Source organism: Somniosus microcephalus, chromosome 24 (assembly GCF_052327205.1).
Source record: "Somniosus microcephalus isolate GS21.2 chromosome 24, FLI_Smic_1.0, whole genome shotgun sequence".
Classification (NCBI taxonomy): Eukaryota; Metazoa; Chordata; class Chondrichthyes; order Squaliformes; family Somniosidae; genus Somniosus; species Somniosus microcephalus.
This window is the reverse complement of record NC_141010.1, coordinates 19,922,055-19,942,278: the sequence shown is the minus strand read 5'-3', so window position 1 is coordinate 19,942,278 and position 20,224 is coordinate 19,922,055. Positions and strand designations below refer to the sequence as shown.

Below are 20,224 nucleotides of genomic sequence, written 5' to 3'. Positions count from 1 at the left end.
AATGGATCCGAAGACTACAATTGGATTGGCATTCCATTCTGGCACTAACTGTGACTCACAAAAAAGATGATGACGTCGCACCTGGATGTCTGGCACAAATTCTATCTGACGCGGAAGAGGTGTTCCAACAAGGACTTGGGACTCTAACAGGAGTAAAGGCAACCATAAAGATTGAGGATAACGCAACCCCAAAATTTTTCAAGGCCAGATTTTTCGCGCTTCCATACGCGATACGCCCAGCTGTGGAAGCCGAACTGGAGAGTCTGGAGCGTTCGGGGGTGCTGTCTAAGGTGGACTGGAGCGAGTGTGCCACACCCATCGTTCCCGTAATGAAGAAAGCAGTAAGCAGCATGCCTGGGGAGCCAAGGAAGGTTCGCATCTGTGGGGACTTCAAGGTGACTGTGAACCCAGTCCTGCACACAGTACAGTATCCGCTTCCGCGGATAGAAGATATTTTCGCCTCACTATCTGGAGGGAAACGTTTTACAAAGATTGACCTGGCTCAAGCGTATCTACAAATGGAGGTGAAGAAGCATCTAGGAAATACCTCACGATAAACACTCACAAAGGCCTTTACCAGTACAATCGACTGGTATTTGGGGCAGCATCGGCCCCGGCTATGTGGCAGAGGGCAATGGAACAAGTCCTGCAAGGGATCCCGGGGACCCAGTGTTATTTGGACGACATCCTGGTTACAGGTGAAAATGACAATGAACACCTTGCCAACCTGGAGCAGGTGCTCACGAGATTGCAGGAATATGGGCTACGAGCCAACCGTCCCAAATGCGAGTTCTTCAGGAGACAAATCTCGTATTGTGGCCACATGATTGATGAGGAAGGGTTGCATAAGTCGCCGGACAAGATTGAGGCTGTAGTCAAGGCTCCAGCACCAGAAAATATGTCGCAACTGAGGTCGTTCCTTGGTTTGGTGAACTACTACCATAAGTTCTTGCCGAATTTATCTACAATTCTGCACCCACTGAACGCCCTCCTTCAAACTGGTGTAACATGGAAATGGAGTGATGAGTGTAAGCGTGCCTTTCAGGAATGTAAATGCCAAATCACTTCAAAAGAAGTATTGGCCCACTACAACCCAACACTACCGATTCGGTTGGCATGTGATGCGTCACCTTACGGCATTGGAGCGGTGCTGTCACACAAATTCCGTGATGGTTCAGAGAGGCCAATAGCCTTTGCATCGCGCTCACTAACCTCAGCCGAGCGTAACTACGCCCAGATTGACAGGGAGGCCCTCAGCCTGGTGTGGGGGGTGAAGAAGTTCAATCACTATCTGCACGGGCAGAAATTCACCCTACTGACTGATCATCAACCCCTGGTCTCAATTTTTAACCCAAAGAAGGGCGTTCCGGTGATGATGGCGCAACGGCTGCAAAGATGGTCACTTTTTCTAGGGGCACATCAGTATGACATAGAGTACAAAGGTACGAAACAACATGGAAATGCTGATGGGCTGTCGGGCCTACCATTGCCTACGGCGGAAGAAGCACCTGCAGTGGACCCGGTGGAGATATTCCATGCGACCATAGTCGAATGTTTGCCTGTTACAAACGCAAGTATTGAGAAGGAAACCCGAAATGACCCGACACTCTCTCGGGTCTATGATTTGACGGTGAAGGGATGGCCAGCATATGGCGACTCACTGTTGCCAGCATTCTCGCCAAGGAGGGAACAGCTGTCAGTGTGCCAGGGAACCTTGATGTGTGGATCCCGAGTAGTAATTCCACCCAAGTTGAGAGATAGAGTACTCAATGAGCTTCACGAGGGTCATCTGGGAGGGGTAAAAATGAAGAGCCTAGCCAGGGCGTTTGTGTGGTGGCCAGGAATCGATAAAGAAATCGAGGATATGACCAAGAGATGCACAGGATGCCAGAAGGTCCAAAACGCTCCACCACAGGCCCCGCTACATCCATGGGAGTGGCTCTCATCTCCATGGCAATGGGTACACATTGATTTCGCTGGTCCATTTATGGACTCAATGTTTCTAATCGCTGTGGACGCCCATTCGAAATGGCCAGAGGTCATTAAAATGTCCTCCACCACCACGGAGAAAACTATTGCAGTCCTAAGGACCATCTTCGCCAGGAATGGGTTGCCAGAACAGATCTGTTCCGACAATGGCCCACAGTTTGTGTCTGAGGATTTCCGGAGGTTCCTGAAGAATAATGGGGTGAAACATTACACATCTGCCCCATATCATCCAGCCAGAAATGGATTGGCTGAGAGGTTTGTTCAGACCTTTAAAAAGGCCATCAAGGCAATGTATAATGACGACATACCACTGCAACACAAGGTGGATAACTTCCTGTTTGCTTACCGGAATGCGACACATGCAGTAACCAACCAAACTCCAGCCGTACTGTTTTTTCAACCGGAGACTAAGATGTCGCTTGGATTTGCTCAAACCAAACATAAGACGAAATGTTGAGGATAAGCAGTTCCAGCACATAAATGAGAAGCCAACCAGGAGCTTCAAGATAGGGCAACCAGTCTTGGCCCGCGATTACCGCACAGAAAAATGACAGCCAGGCACGATATGCACACAGCAGGGACCACTAATGTACACAGTGGACGTTGGAGAGAGCATCGTGAGACGCCATGCTGACCAGATTCTAGAGTCACAGGAACAAGCCAAACCTGTACCACAAGCATGTGCACCTGGTAATGAGCCCGAAGTACAGATTGCGTCTACCTCAGAAGCAGGAGTATTGGAAGCTGACGAACCAACCAATGACAATGAGCCAGAATTGACTCCACCGCCAGAACAGGATACTCGAGAAAGGCGCTATCCAGTCCGGATCAGGAAGCCTCTTCAAAGACTGAACTTATAAATGCCTATTTCAGTTGATGTATATATTATTGAGAAAATTGTCATTGTAATTAGTTATTATTTAGTTGTTAAATGAATGTTATGTACTGTTTATCTAAAAGGGGAGGAATTGTTGTGTATGTACCTTTAAGGGAATAACTGGTCTTAGACTGCAGTACCGGCAGTGACCACCCCGTATAAAAGGCCCTAGCAGGCTTCTGTAGTTTCAGTTTCAAGCTGCCTCTTGTTCAGTAAAGTACCTGTTAAACTGTTCTCCCGAAGTCCATGTATTATTGAGGCGCGGACTTTACAGCCACCAATGGTTGAGCGATTATAATCAGGGATGCTCAAGAGGGCAGAATTAGAGGAGCGCAGATATCTCGGGGGGTTGTGGGGCTGAAGGAAATTACAGAGATAGGGAGGGGCGAGCCCACGGAGGGATTTGAAAACAAGGATGTGAATTTTAAAATGGAGGCGTTGCTTAACCAGGAGCCAATGTAGGTCAGCGAGCACAGGTGATGGGCGAACGGGACTTGGTGCGAGTTAGGACACAGGCAGCCGAGTATTGGATGACCTCAAGTTTACGAAGGGTAGAACGTGGGAGGCCAGCCAGGAGTACCCTCCATAAACCTTTCCACCTGTCTACTACCTCTCTCTCCTCCTGTAAGACGCTCCCTAAAACCTACCTCTTTGACCAGGCTTTTGGTCATCTGTCCTAATATCTCATGTGGCTCAGTGTCAAATTTTGTTTGACAACATGCCTGTGAAGCACCTTTTATCGTGTTAAAGGCTTATATAAATGCAAGTTGTTGTTGTACAAGGTGGCTGAGCATCATGACCATGCAGAGTGGCTGTGCACCTCATTTCGCTAAACGACTTCGCATTGCGTTGCAAAATGGCTGTGGGTTATTGTTCAGTGTCAACTGTGTGCTCTTGTCAATGGAATAAAATCATGCACTACAGCGCAGGCAATGGCTTGGGGGGAGACAACATGACTGAAGCAAACATACACCAGCTTCATTTACTGGTCTGCATTTAAACAACATTTTACAGAAAGTGAAAATGAATTGGCACTACAGGTCAATTTCAAAAAAAGGAATTTCGAGCAAAATTGCTTTTAATCTTTGGAATTGCAGCATCAGCTCGAGAAGTAATAAGGCTACTGAAAATTTCAGCCAGTCATTTGCCATCAAATAATATTTCAGACAGTCTTTAGATGTGTTGCAATGATTTTCCATACTTTACAATGTATTCCCTTGCTCCTTTCAGTCTGACTCAGCGAGTACGGTCTTGTACTGAAATTGGTATCAAAACACATCTCCAACTGGTTGCAAAAATTCAAGCCATCGGATTTCACCTCAGAAGATGTAATCTCACCTGTCAGCGCTCCCATTCTTAGCAGAATACCCAGGCATTAGTACACAAACAGAACCTCCAGGTTGGAGGGCAACATTCCTAACAAATGACTTGCAGAGGGTTTTTGACAGCTTTGAATGTATTCAGTAGTCAGAAATCACAGGATGCGAGTGGGCTCCATTTGAGACCAGGGAAGTCTATGGATTTAGCAGACAGCCAAATAACCATAAATCATTGCTAGTTTTCAGTTTTACTCAGCTATTTCTCTCATACTCTGTGCCAAAGAACACTCTGGTGAGTCTTCATGCCCTATGAACCCAAGAGTAATTTTATATGCATTAATATCAAGTAATGAACCAAGTCCAGGAGTTGGACAGATACCCCTGTTATTGTAATTAGCTTATTAGATGTCAGTAGCCCTCCTGACCCCCTAGACTTCGAAAAATGGTAGAATCAGAGTGACTAAACTACAGAACAGCTTTATTGAAAATATAGGTAAACAGTGGGAAGAGATACGTCACAGTAGTTTATAGAACTTTAGCCAAATTCCTTGATATAAAAATAATGATGAAACCCTATACTACCGTAAACCTGGACTAACCTCTAGCATAACTGTATCTTTCAAAATCAAATAATATTACCATTCATACACTGAATTAAAAGCCCAAAGAAAGACTTCGGACCTAGGTACTACACCCCGGACTGTCAGAAACTAAGGTATGAAACTGGAACAGGTATCTCTCAAAACTCATTCCCAATAGTGATGCAAATTTAGAATATTCCAATCTACCTTTTCCTTTAGTTGCACTTCCTGTGAGTGGATCCACTCTGAACCAGAAGTTGCAGCCTCTCCATTTTCTGCCCCTGCAGAAAACTAGTTCTCCTGTACTCGTTCGCCTAAAGGGGTCGGAGAGGAATTTTCCAGATTATTTCCCTCTAATTGGCCTGGGATTTAGATGGTATATCATCTCTCCTAAGAGATTACGTGGCTCCAGGTGGGTAGGCAGTGTCTGTATCGTGATACATGAGGCATCATGATGGCATGGGACAGACTAGATGTAGTGGGTCTTTTCCTGTCCGTCATTTTCACATGTTTGTATGTCCTTGGGAAGGAAATCATTGTAAACCAGCATTCAGATCTAATTAACACATAATAAATAAATAACTTTAACAAGTAAATAATAAGTGACCACTTTAGATTTCAAAGTTCAGTTATCCTCCCGCTCATGGCGTTCACTTTATGGATGGTTAAATACAATAGCCAATATTCTTCTGATTCCAAATTAGATCCAGAAATCATTGGGCAACTTGTGTTTATCAATGTCAACTTTCTCATTCATAGTTATGTCTGCAAAGTTAGCACTATCGATTAGAGGTCCTTACAAATTGGCAAATAGACTCTTTTTTCACTGTTCATAGATCCATCATATCTCAAAGGAGGCCAGGTCTGGTGACAGGTTGCAATAAAAGTGAAAATGTCAATCCATTTAATCATCATTAATCAAATGTATTCTTTTAAAATTAGCTTAGGACATGTAACTGCCTCATGACATTTGGCAATGAGATTTAAAGCTATTCACATTTCTATTTTTGTCCATTGGTGTGTGATGATCAATCTACCAGCAGCTGTGTGAAAGTGGTCCTTTTTGAACCGAATGTCAATATTCCTTTTTAATCTATGATAAAGTTAACTGTCCCATTTTGATCAATTCAATTAAAAAATGTTGAAGTGCATGATTAAGAATCAGAATGTCTAACACTTGTATCTATATGATACACTTATGTTCACCCTGAGTTGAAAGAAAGACTTGCATTTCTATAGCACCTTTCATGACCTCAGGATGTCCAAAAGCTCTTTACAGCCAATGAAGTACATTTGAAGTGTAGTCACTGTTGTAATGTAGGAAATGCAGCAGCCAATTTGCGCACAGCAAGCTCCCACAAACAGCAAAGTGATAAAGACCAGATAATCTGTTTTAGTGATGTTGATCAAGGGACAAATATTAACTAGCACACCAGAGATAACTCCCCTGCTCTTCTTTGAAATAGTGCCATGGGATCTTTTATGTCCACCTGAGAGAACAGGTGGGGCCTCGGTTTAACATCTCATCCGATCAGAAGCTGGGTATTCTGTGGCAAGTGACTCACCTCCTGACTCCCCAAAGCCTTTCCACCATCTACAAGGCATACGTCAGGAGTGTGATGGAATAATCTCCACTTGCCTTGATGAGTGCAGCTCCAACAACACTCAAGAAGTGGCATCACATCCACCACCTTAAATATTCACTCCCTCTATCCCTGGCGTACCGTGACTGCAGTGTGTACCATCTACAAGATGCACTGCAGCAACTCGCCAAGGCTTCTTCGGCAGCACCTCCCAAATCTGTGATCTCTACCACCTAGATGGACAAGGGCAGCAGGCGCATGGGAACACCACCGCCTCCAAGTTCCCCTCCAAGTCACACACAATCCTGACTTGGAAGTATATCACCATTCCTTCATTGTCGCTGGGTCAAAATCCTGGAACTCCCTCCCTAACAGCACTGTGGGAGTACCTTCACCACATAAGAACATAAGAAATAGGAGCAGGCATAGGCCATTTGGCCCTTCAAGCCTGCTCCGCCATTCAATAAGATCATGGCTGATCTTCTACCTCATCTCCACTTTCCTGCATTATCCCCATATTCTTTGATTCCCTTAATATTCAAAAATCTATCAATCTCTGTCTTGAATATACTTAACGGCTGAGCCTCCACAGCCCTCTGGGGTAGAGAATTCCAAACATTCACTCAAACTGATGACGTCAGAGGTGAGGGTGTTAATGTTCCCCATTCTCCCACCTGCCTGAAACCTGCTTGCAGTTAAAATCTCTCACTCCCCCTGAAGGGATAATTACTAGTCCTAGCCCATTTAGGGCTACCCCGGATCAGGCGTATTCCTCAGACGTTCACTTTCAACTAAAGTTTGAGGTAGCCGAATCCTAAAGACGCTTAATTGGGTCTAAAGGTCTGGACTATCTCTCCCTAAAGGAAAGGAACAACCTGAAAATGTTACCGTCCTCCAGATAGCACTTTTAATAAGTTTAGCTAGACTATAACATTCCAGATATTATGAGGGTCCGGAAAACTCCCCCCGAATTCTGCAACTCCTCACCAAAGAGTGTACAGAGATTGAGTTTGTGAGTTTGATACAGAAGTATTATGTGAGACAATTCTAAAAATATATAGATTTATTAAAGAACTGAAATATAATTTACAGTTGGTGAGTCAATCGCAACATTAACAGATCCAAAAAGAGAAAGCTTATAATTCTATTATCAAAGAACCTTATTATCAAATCTTAACTTCGCTACAGTTTTACAGTTCTTAGTTTTCTACAGGATAGCCACCAAAATCAAATACCTTTGATCCTCGAGGTACAAAGAGTTGGAGACTTACATAGCCATCTCTGAAGTCGAGAATCATCTTGCCCCTTTAAAGCGAGTCTACTATCCCATTTGAGAGTTCAATATTTATACCCTTTTCCAGTGGTATTTCCTTTAAGGTTATCTGCTGATGTAAGCTAATTATCTCTAGTCATTTTTCTGCTGACCCCTGAAATTCTTAGTCACCTCAGCTGGTACCACTACAGAATTAGTCTCTCCTCTAGGTGTTCTAAGTTTATCATAAAAAAGTGTAACAGCAGGTGTGTTTTACTTGATATCATTTTTACAAAGGCAGATGTTTGTGCTTCTTTACGAAGTGTAAATTAGAACACCTTGTATAGGGTGAACCATTGTCTTGTTCCCAAAGGTTCAGGCTGTTAGGAGCCTTTAACCTTCTGTTTCAATAAGGTTATTGATTCAGTGTCAACAACTTATCTTATCTCAATAGCCAGAATGCAATCACAGCTTTTTCATCGTTAGGTTTCTAGGTTTCCAGACCCAGTTTGTCATGTTTTAATAAGCCCAGAATTCTTTCATAGAATGGTGTATTTATCTGAATAGGTTATATGGCTTATTCCTTCATACCAACCCCCCCCCTCCCCAAGTCATGCAAATACAGATAAATGCACCATCACAAGTAGCCAACCAGAAGTGGTGGTGCAAATGACAAAATACATCAGAAAATATGTAAGCTAAAATGAAGAAAATGTATTCTGACTGTGAGAGGAATACTGGGGATTTGGGAATCATGGTTGAGACACACGTAACCAAGCATGATTACGAGTTGGATACGTATGGGAGACATCGATGTGCTAATGCATTAAACTATTATTGTAAACTATTCTTCAGCAATTTTGTCAAAAAATTATTGCTTGGATGCTGAGCAGGATGTCTAATGCAAGCATGTTTCTAATTTGCAATGCCAGTCATCCTGTGTGGTAAACCACTGTTTGTATTCCACTGTGTACATGCCTGGACATGCCTCGGCTGACTCCTCCCACAAGTCCTAGTATAAAGGTGACTGCTCCCCAGCCCTTTGTATTTCTGGACCGGTCGACCACTCGAGGCAGACCTTCATTCTTTTGTTAATAAAAGCCTTTAGTTACTCTCTTAACTCTCAGTCTTTTATGAGTAATTGATAGCGCATCATCCTGCAAGCTATTTCTTTGATGTCTCAGGCAGAATAATATTTAATTAAAACTGAGCTATTTCTAGTGTGCATTAGAGAAACAGAGAAGGCTTTGAAATAAAGATGCGACCTGTCTATTCATGCCACTAAATATTTAATTGTTCAACATTATTGTATTTGTCCTTGGGAACCATTCGGTTCTTTACATTTAAATACTAAAAGGTAGCCGGTCACACACAAATCCCATCAAGGATCAGTTACGTGATTCTCATTGCGAGCACCATTTAACATCATTAGAGACTAGCCATTTTTCCATCAACTGTCCCTTAACAAGGCTAGGAAAGGGACATCTCAACCATGGTAAACCATCTTCCTGGCCGCACATAGATGCTGTCAGATATATGGACAACCTCAGCAGTTGCAATGAGCATCTCAAATGCAAATAAAACTCTTTGGCCCAGAAATTCATACGGTCCCATTATTGGGTGTGTGTGGGATGAAGGTTGAATACCCTGCACCAGCAACAACCTGCCGGTGAAAACTGGAGTAAAATCGAGTCAACTGCTTGCATTGGAGTAGCCCTCAGGTAAGTGGTCCATGGGTTGGGTCTGGAATGGGGGACGGGAGGGACGCAAAACAACACGGGGCCAGAGATTGGGAAGCCTGTCATTGCAGGGGATGGGGGCTGTATATGCAAAGGGCCAAATGACTGCTTCAGGCATGGATAAAGGATGCCTCTTGTTAGTCCTTAACCAATATGGTGGACAGCGCACTTCTGGATGGAGATGTGTGCGCATTTCCGGCCCGCTATTTTAGGACCTTAGGTATACCATTTCTCAGGCACTGCGCGATGGAACTTCTAGGCCACATTTCTTTCTGAAGATCAATTCAGCAGCTCAATTGAGCACTAGATTTCGAAGTATGGAAAAACATGTGATGACTACCTGTCACTCAGACTCATTTGCATCACTTGAGTGCCTCACAGTGATTAGATTTGCCATCCAGCGAAGGGTGAAGGCAGGCATGACATCACTCAGATTGAATTACTAGAATCACTCTTCCTGCTAGAGGGCCATGAAATATTCTTGGTGACAGTTAAAAAGGAAAAAAAAGACTTGCATTTCTATAGCACCTTTCATGACCACCGGACGTCCTAAACCACTTTACAGACAATTAAGTACTTTTTGAAGTGGAGTCACTGCTGTAATGTAGGAAATGCGGCAACCAATTTGCCCACAGCAAGCTCCCACAAACAGCAATGTGATAATAAAAATAACAACAGAAAATGCTGGAAAAACTCAGCAGGCCAGGCAACATCCGTGGAGAGAGAAATAGAGTCAACGTTTCAGGTCGAAACCCTTCGTCAGAACTGAAAAAGCACAGGAAATGAAACAGATTAAAAGGCCAGTTTGGGGGCTGGGAAATGGGGATGAGAGAACAAAAGAGAAGTGAAGAGACATTAAGAGGTATTCAAAACGAGATGAGATGGTGATAGGACTAGTGGGGAGACAATGTGATAATGACCAGATAATCTGCTTTAGTGATGTTGTTTGAGGGATAAATATTGACCAGGACACCAGGAATAACTCCTCTGCTCTTCTTCAAAATAATGCCATGGGCTCTTTTATGTCCACCTGAGAGAGCAGATGGGGCCTCAGTTTAACATCTTATCCAAAAGATGGCACCTCCAGCAGTGCGGCACTCCCTCAGTACTGCACTGGAAGTGTCAGCCTAGATTTTTGTGCTCAAGTCCCTGGAGTGGGACTCTGAACCCACAACCTTCTGACTCAAAGGCGAGGGTGCTACCACTGAGCCACTGGCTGATACTATCATAGAAAGTTGAAGCCCAGTTCTTCCTGCTTTCCCAATTTGAGGCGATTGTTAAAAGGAGTATCATGAAAGACATTTTCCCGTTTCACAAAGAGAGAAAATGTGTGGTGATGAGCAACAGCAAGAGAAAAAGACCACCACTCAGTTTCATGGCTGGAGGCTCAACGGAACAGCAGACAAGACAAATTAATTAAAGTTAACATGCAGGTGCAGCAAGCAATTAGGAAAGCAAATGGTATTTTGGCCTTTATTACAAGAGGCTTTGAGTATAAGAGTAAAGACATCTTACTGCAATTATATAAGGCCCTGGAGAGACCACACGTGGAGTATTGTGTACAGTTTTGGTCTTTTGCCATAGAGAGAGTGCAACGAAGGTTCATCAGACTGGTTCCTGGGATGGGGGAATTGTCTTCTGAGGAGAGATTGAGTAGACTAGGCCTATATTCTCTTGACAGGGTAGATGCAGGGAGGATGTTTCCCCTGGCTGGGAGTCTAGAACCAGGGGTCACAGTCTCAGAATAAGGGGTCGGCCATTTAGGACTGAGATGAGGAGAAATTTCTTCACTCAGAGATTGGTGTATCTTTGGAATTCTCTACCCCAGAGGGCTGTGGAGGCTCAGTTGTTGAGTATATTCAAGACAGAGATCAATACATTTTTGAATATTAAGGGAATCCGGGGATATGGGAATAGTTCAGGAAAGTGGCGATGAGGTAGAAGATCAACCATGAGCTTCTTGAATGGCGGAGCAGGCTCGAAGGGCCAAATGGCCTACTCCTGCTCCTATTTCTTATGTTAATGGTATCATTTATAATAGAGGTGGTAAGCTTGACAACTTGCAATTTCTAAACGAGCCATAACTTAGAATCCTGATTGATCTGTGTATATCCTAAAACAGCCATTTTCAGTTCCTCCTAACTGTTCTAGGGAATCATCAACCATGAATTTTTGGTTAATACCCTGTACGTCAAGAGCTATCTTCGTGTTCTATACAGAGGGGCCTGGAGTTTCCACTCGATTGCGTTGGTTTCCTTGGTGCAATTCGCTCAATATCGGCGTAACCAGCGCAAAAGATCGCGGGCTTTTAAGCGCAAATTGCGTTCAGCGCAACTCGAGTTTCTGCGATCTTCTCCAAAAATGAGTCTGGATCCTTTGGGCGCAAGGGCACTAATAGGTACGTTTTGAAAGGTGTTGAATAAAAAAAGTTAATTTACTAAGGAAATGACTACTGTACCCCAATCTAACTAGAAAATAGTTGTTTGGTTTTTAAAAGTCATTTTCAGTTATTAAAAGCGTGTTCCTCACAGCTGGTGGACTAGACACTGTGATTTAAAATGCTTATTTTTTTGTGATAAACCCATTTTCAGCTGGATTAATCAAACTGCAGCCAGCAAGTTACCACTCTTAAATAGGTCAAGGAATTTTATTTAAAAGCAAAAAAAAAAAAATTTTAAATTACGTTTTAAAACGTTGCCCGATTGCGCTGGTTCATGGCAGATTTTGCATTTGGCGATATGCAAATGAGTTTCAAAACAGGCGCAAGTTTGGGCATAATTTGCGTCGGATTCACCAATTGCATCCAAAGTGGGGAACTCTACCCCAGGGTGTGTGGGATTTGTGTCTGTTTAGGTAATGTTCACAAAACTCACCTTTTTAAAAAAAAATTGAAGAGCTTTAATACATTTTTGACATTTAGTATGCTGTACCCATCTATGTAACATATTTTATTAATAAAGCAGCTACAAACACCCTCTGCCCCCAGCTCATCATGTAGTCAAAGCTTTAGCTGTATTGGAACCATCATAATATTTTATGCGCCTTCCCAGCTGAACCAGTTTTTTGAAGAGTTTTGTGCTCTTCCCCAAATTTATTTCAATGACCATGTTCAATAGCAATAACCTCCCATTTTGTCCTAAACTGCAGTCCAAGCTCCTTCTCTTCAAAAGCACTGAAAGTGCAGTGATTGACTTGCAGAATCCACAGCAAACCTTTGAGAAGGATTCAGTCACAGGTGATGTTTACTTCTGCCATTCAGCAAGAATAAATACCTATCTGGGCCCTAGATTCAATCTGCTGTTGTGTTGTTCATTTCAGCTAATGAAAGATGTCCACTATCATTCACTATCAACTGTAATTTCCTCCTCGTGGTGAATGTGGCAGACTCATTTATGAAAGCTTAAACCTTGAAGTCTACAGGGATGAGGGTTCGCCTATGAGGAGAGATTGAGTAGATTGGGCCTATACTCTCTGGAGTTTAGAAGAATGAGAGGTGATCTCATTGAAACATAAAAGATTCTGACAGGGTAGATGTTGAGAGGTTGTTTCCCTTGGCTGGAGAGTCTAGAACTAGGGGGCATAGTCTCAGGATAAGGGGTCGGCCATTTAAGACTGAGATGAGGAGGAATTTCTTCACTCAGAGGGTTGTGAATCCTTGGAGTTCTCTACCCCCAAGGGCTGTGGATGCTGAATCATTGAGTATATTCAAGGCTGAGATAGATAGATTTTTGGACCCTAGGGGAATCAAGGGATATGGAGATTGGGCGGGAAAGTGGAGTTGCGGTCAAAGATCAACTGTGATCTTACTGAATGGCGACGCAGGCTCGAGGGGCCATATGGCCTACTCCTGCTCTTATTTCTTATGTTCTTATGTGTGATGTGCTGACAATTATATTATTGCAACAGAGAACAAGTTTTTAAATTATTTCCTTGAATGAGAAAACACCTAAGCCATAACGAATTGAGTATGTACCTGACCTTACACCATGCTGTTAATATATATGGAACAAACAACTTTGGCAATGTAAATGTACACTTACAATTGAAAACCTGGAAATTATTCAACATTTGCCAGTTTCCATAGCAGCCTCAGAGGATTAGGTAATGTTGTAATACTTCAGTAGGAATATCTGCAATATGATTTTCTCTGGTATTATTAGCGATGTTTACGTGGTAATCTTTTGCAGCTGAAAAGTGTATTTGATCTTTCTCTTGTGCATCAATTTACATCTTGCAAGGTAGTCAAAGTCAGTCACTTTTTTGCAATGGTTGTAGGTATTTCCACATACTGTAATTTAAACCATGACTTAATACTGTCATGTGAGGACTAATTCCACAATCCTGGATTCCCAGTGGAAGTAACCGTGGGCCAGAGAAGTGGTGGTACATTGTCCTATCTCCGGCCCGCACTCTCTTCAGACGTGGCTCCCCCTCCGAGAGCACTGAATTTACCCTATCGTCTGACTGAAGTGACTGGTGGCTAGCAAAGATTTGTCTATACCTGTATTTCCATTTTTGAAAAATGATGCATAAAAATTCTCTGTCATTGTTGTCCCGTTGTTTAAAAAGGGAGAAAGGGATAGACCGAGGAATCACAGGCCAGTCAGCCTAACCTCAGTGGTGGGCAAATTATTGGGAAAAATTCTGAGGGACAGTATTAATCATCATTTAGAAAGGCATGGATTAATCAAGAACAGTCAGCATGGATTTGTTAAGGGAAGGTTGTGCCTGACTCACTTGATTTAATTTTTTGAGGAGGTTAAACGAGGAGGTTAGACGAGGAGGTTAGACGAAGGGTAACGCATTTGATGTGGTTTACGTGGATTTCAGCAAGGCTTTTGACAAGGTCCCATGTCATGAATCTTACCATTCATGTAGAAATGACTCATGAGATAACACTGGGCGGCCTGCTGGTGGCGCCGTCCAGCTTGCTCAGGACGTTTTTGTAACCAGGAACTAGTGATGTAACTAGAACTCATGGTTGTGAAACAGTTGATTAAAGCCTTGTTTTATACTCAAACCAAGTGCTTAGTAGTTTTCTTACGTCATCCCACATGGCAGACTAGTCAGAAAAGTAAAAGCCCATGAGATCCAAGGGAAAGTGGCAAGTTGGATCTAAAATTGGCTCAGTGGCCGGAAGCAAAGGACAATGGTCAGCAGGTGTTTTTGTGACGGGAAGGCTGTTTCTAGTGGGGTTCTGGAGGACTCCGTACAGTACTAGGTCCCTTGCTTTTTGTGATATACATCAATGATTTAGACTTCAATGTAGGGGGGCATGATTAAGAAGTTTGCAGATAATACAAAAATTGGCCATGTGGTTGATAGTGAGGAAGAAATCAATGGGCTGGTCAGGTGGGCAGAAAAGTGGCAAATGGAATTCAATCCGGAGAAATGTGAGGTAATGCATTTGAGGAGGGCTAACAAGGCAAGGGGATACACAATAAATGGTAGGATACTGAAGTGTAGAGGAACAGAGGGACCTTGGAGTGCATGTCCACAGATCCCTGAAGGTAGCAGGACAAGTAGATAAGGTGGTTAAGAAGGCATATGGGATATTTTCTTTTATTAGCTGAGGCATAGAATATAAGAGCAGGGAGGTTATCCTTGAACTGTATAAAACACTAGTTAGACCATAGCTAGAGTACTGCGTACAGTTCTGATCACCACATTACAGGAAAGATGTGATTGCACTGGAGAAGGTAGAGAGGAGATTTACGAGGATGTTGCCAGGACTGGAGAATTATAGTTATGTGGAAAAATTGGATAGGCTGGGGTTGTTTTCTTTGGAACAGAGGAGGTTGAAGGAAGTTTTAATTGAGGTATATAAAATTATGAGGGGCCTAGATAGAGCGGATAGGAAGGACCTACTTCCCTTAGCAGAGAGGTCAATAACCAGGGGGCACAGATTTAAAGTAATTGGTAGAAGGATTAGAGGGGAGTCGAGGAGAATGTTTTTCACCCAGAGGGTGGTGGGGGTCTGGAACTCACTGCCTGAAAGGATGGTAGAGGCAGAAACAATCATCGCATTTAAAAAGTACTTGGATATGCACTTGAAGTGCTGTAACCTACAGGGCTGTGGACCAAGAGCTGGAAAGTGGGATTAGGCTGAATAGCTCGTTTTCGGCTGGCACAGACACGATGGGCCGAATGGCTTCCTTCTGTGTCATAAATTCCAATTACTTTATGATTCTATAATGCAGCTTTTAAAAACTTTAATTTTTTTCTCAAACTTTCTAGCGCATGCTTGGCTGTTGTCCTTTTTGACAGTTTATTTTCTTCAAATCTAGTTGGAACGCTCTTTTTTTGAGCTAAGTGTGTTTTTCCTGATGTAAAAGCATCAAATGGCTTTATTGTTCATTCCCTGTCACTGTACTACTGGAATTGCCAGTTTTCGAAACAGAGAGAAGGGCAGAAGTGGCGATGTGCTTTACATCATTTAAACAAATTAGAATGAGATTCCCATATTTAGAATTTCTGTACAGTGCACTGCTGTGCCATCTGGACTATTGGCTTGTGGGAGTCACAGCACCTGGTTATATTCTGTAACTTAGCTGTTTATGTACAAATTATTGCAGTCCCTTTGTTATCCCACAGTAATCGGAGAAAGAGCCCACACCACCTATATTAGAGCCGTCAAATTTCATGGAAGAACAAAAATAGCGACATTAATAATCAATGAGACAGGTGTGCTTGAGAGTACAACATTATTTTGAGTAGGAGATAATAAAACCTTTTCAACAGGTTGAACAGATAACAGATGAATGCAGGTAACAGATGAATACTTAATGCAATCATAAAACATTCCTCTATCTGTTATCTTCACAGAGGCTGTTGACCCATTTGTTTTAACTTCATCCTTCCGGTGAAATCATTTTTCGTTTGATCAGATGGTGGGTGTACTTGCAACGTAAGTTATTGCCTGCTCAAGTCCAAGTGCACTTTGCAGTGCAATCCCTCATCTTCACGCATTATAAGGCCTGTTCTCAGTGCTGCTTTTGAGCTGACGGCTATTTCTGAAGCTGTTGATCACCTTTTGCTAGTCTTCTGGGTTGGCAAGTGTGCGCCATTGCCTGTTTCTGCTCCTCGTTCCTCTTGTCATTATTTTTTTGGGCTAGGCCCTTCCCCCATTGAGCAAATTCCAACTTCCATAAAATAAACACTGAAAACATGAATCCCGTTAAAAATAACATTCAACTACAATGAGGCCTGCACACACTGGGAGTTGCTGCCTCCAGACTCCAACTGAGTGCAGCATCGGTTTAAATGGGGAGAACATAAAATTCTGGATAATTTATTTTAAAATTATAGACAAAAATAATTTTTTTAAAGCAGTGTTAATTTTAGAGGTAATGTGTGTTAATAAATTATGCGAAGTAGGCCAAATTTATACATGCTAAATAGATTTACAATATAAACTTTCTCCTATAACTCAGAGACTGGAAGTTTTATCTTATTGAGTCTTTGGGGGAATAATTCAGTGTCATTCAAGATAATATACTTGGATTTATGCAAAATATACATATTTTTGTATGCATATTAGATTAGAAACCCCGTTAGCTCAGACTTCACATCTTATACTTATGAGCCTTGGAGGATGTGCTCACTTTGTTATGAGGGATTACATATTAATTGTGCTAATTCATCCTGATTGATAGATGTATGCACAAAAACAGACTTTCATTTCAAATTAAATCTTCAAGGGTTAGAAAGGCTTTTAAATTAGGTCCTTTGAGCATTACCTTCACATGTTTCTCCACTACAGGAAACTCTTTTTTATCCGGCACCAACGGGACCGGCGTGGGGCCGGTTTATCAAAAAGTCCGGATTACAGAGAGGTATAGTAAAAGGTACGAGAGCTCCATACACAACAACAAATCCAGGCTGCCCTGTTGCTTAGCAACAGGTGCAGGAACTCCAGCCACAAGATCCAAGCATCCCTGTTGCTTAGCAACAGGTGCAGGAACCCGGCCACAGATCCAGGAACGGCCACTAATATGAAGTAAAACTTACCTGAACCTACTCCTGCATTTTGCTGGTTAACAGAAATTTCCGGTTATTTAGGTGCCGGTAAATCGAGAGTTTCCTGTACTTTAAACAGTCAGAAGAGATGTTGAAACAATGGGACATAGCTCACAAAAGTTTTTTGAGGAGGTAGCTGAATACTTAATCATGGGTATCCAGCATAAACTCAGGTCGCCAGAAGATATGTGATGTCGGTCCACAACTGAAATTTTTAAAGAAGATTAAGGTTCAGGGAATCAATGGCAGTGTTGTTAATGGAACTGGAGATTGACTTAGCAACAGAAGGCAAAGGCAATGATAAATGGACAAAGCTGTGTCTTGGGAGCAGTGCTTAATGGAGTTCCACATGGGCCTGTTCATAGAATCATACAGCACAGAGGCTATTCAGCCCATCGTGCCTGTGCCGGCTCTTTGAAAGGGCTCTCCAATTAATCCCACTCCCTTGTTCTTTTCCCCATAGCCCTGCAAATGTTTCCTTTTCAACTATAAATCCATTTCCCTTTTGAATGTTACTACTGAATCTGCTTCGACCACCCTTTCAAGCAGTGCATTCCAGCTGTTCTGCTACATTTATGCTATTCCGAAATTATATAAAAGGTACTTTTTGTAGCATTAGGAAATTTGCTGGCACAAAAGCTGTGTGGTCAGGTGCCCAGAACTGGAGAGATTGATGACTTTCAAAAGGGATTTGGACAAATGAAGTAGATGGGCTAAGGAATGGTAGCTGGATTATCACACAACATATTACATGACAGGTCACGGGGTGGGGACTGGGGAGTCCATCGTACTCTGTTCCGTGGAGATGTGGCATTATTGGATCAAGTTCCACAATACCATGGACTCCACATCACTATTATAAATGGAGTCACTGGTAATGACCCGTTACATTACAATACCTGCCAGGGGCTACTTTCATTTAATAGGTAGAAAGTTATCTCCTCTGAAGACCAATTACCTAGTCTCTGTAAAGTGGGTATTCGTCCATTATTTCAACGTGTTTCATTTGCAGCTCTCTGCGTTCTTATTCTCATTGGCATTCTTAGTGCTTCCTGCTGGAAGAGCTGTAGACTATCCTCCTGGTGTCGTAATTCGGGCAGGACTGACACAGGCCTCATTCAAACAAAAAATACATGTGTAGAGCAAAGTAAAATCATCTGTTTCTGCACCGCCCCCCCCCCCCACCACCCCCTTGTAATAACCATCAGCATCACAATGTTATTCATAACTCGATAAAATGGAAAATGACCCCTGACTCAAGTAATAATGAATGTTCAGGGCCTTAAGTTTCCCTGACAGCTATGACAGGATGAAAATAGGTTTTTCTATTCCAGCACACAGGGTGCTCGTACAGATCAATCAACCTTTAAAGATGCAGTTAAAAGAAAGCAATTCTCCATTTTGTTCAAAAATAAATAAACTCAATGCATTATTAACTGAACTATTGGGAATTGAATAGGGAAAGGTGTGCAAAGGTCACTTGTCAGCATCAGGATGACTATTAATGTTTCTGCACAAGTATTTTCACTGTGAAGTCAATTTGGGGCCCCATTTGTCCCTTTACTGTCTTTTTACAAAAAAGGCAGAACATTGAATAAATTGCAAATTAAATCAATTGAGTGGTTATTTATGCCCATAAAACACACGATTTTGTCAAATACATAACCATGAACATTGTACTCTTTGAAAGAACACTTTAAAAAATATTCAAAATTGAAGGAGTAACTCTAACTGAAGCCCAGAAGAAGAATATCTCAGTCGCAGTGAACCTCTGCACAAAACTCCCACTCAGATGGCTGTAAAATGTGGTGTGTTGTATAGCCTCCAGATTGCCCTACAGTGTGATGTGCTATACACAACGGGCTGTGTTATATACCTCTCAGATTCCTGTACTGTATGAACTGTTGTATGTCCTCCAGTTTGCTGTATACTGGAGTGTGTTATATGCTCCGAACATTGCTGTCTGGTGGGGTGTGTTGTATACCCCTGACATTGGAATATAGTAGGGCATGTTGTATACACCTCACGTTACTGTATAATGGGGGATATGGTATGACATGAATCAGTCATTCATGAAAGAAAGGCTTATGAAATAATACTGAGTGGCCAATGGGTGGCGCTGTCCAGGGAGAGTATAAATACTCGGGCACGGGCCCAGCTTGCGCAGGACATTCTTAACAGGAACTAGTGAAGGACACAACTAGACCTCCATGATGTAAAACAGTTGATTAAAGCTTTGTTTAACGCTTAGACCAAGTGCCTAGTAGTTTTCTTACGTCATTGTATATATGTTATGTTGCTTAATAGTGGGTGGTGTTGTATATCCTTCACATTACTGTATAAGAGGGTGTGTTCTATGCACCTGATAGCACTGCAAAATGGGGCATGTTGTGTAGCATTACATTGCTGGTTAGTGGGGCATCTTGTACACTTAGGAATTACACAGAATAACATCGAATTTACAGCACAGAAACAGGCCATTCAGCCCAACTGATCTATGCCAGTGTTTATGCTTCACGTGAGTCTCCTTCCACCCTACTTTATCTAACCCAATCAGCATATCCTTCTATTCCTTTCTCTCTCATGTACTTATCTAGCTTCCCCTTAATATGCATCACTCTTCGATAGTGAGGTGTTTTGTATATAAAGTGATATTCAGGCATATCAAACTGAAATCACTATGAAGGAACTCATTTTTTGTATTTATTTCCGACCGAACAAAATGCTCACAATTCGAAAACATAGAAACATCGAAAAATAGGAGCAGGAGTAGGCCATTCGGCCCTTTGAGCCTGCTCCGCCATTCAATATAATCCTGGCTGATCCTCTATCTCAATACCATATTCCTGCTCTCTCCCCATACCC

At 42.4% G+C, this 20,224-nt stretch overlaps 1 pseudogene; it reads left to right on the top strand.

The window, feature by feature from the left end:
• LOC147101109 (uncharacterized) overlaps positions 1-20,224 on the top strand; it is a 174,190-nt pseudogene that overhangs the window by 14,016 nt on the left and 139,950 nt on the right.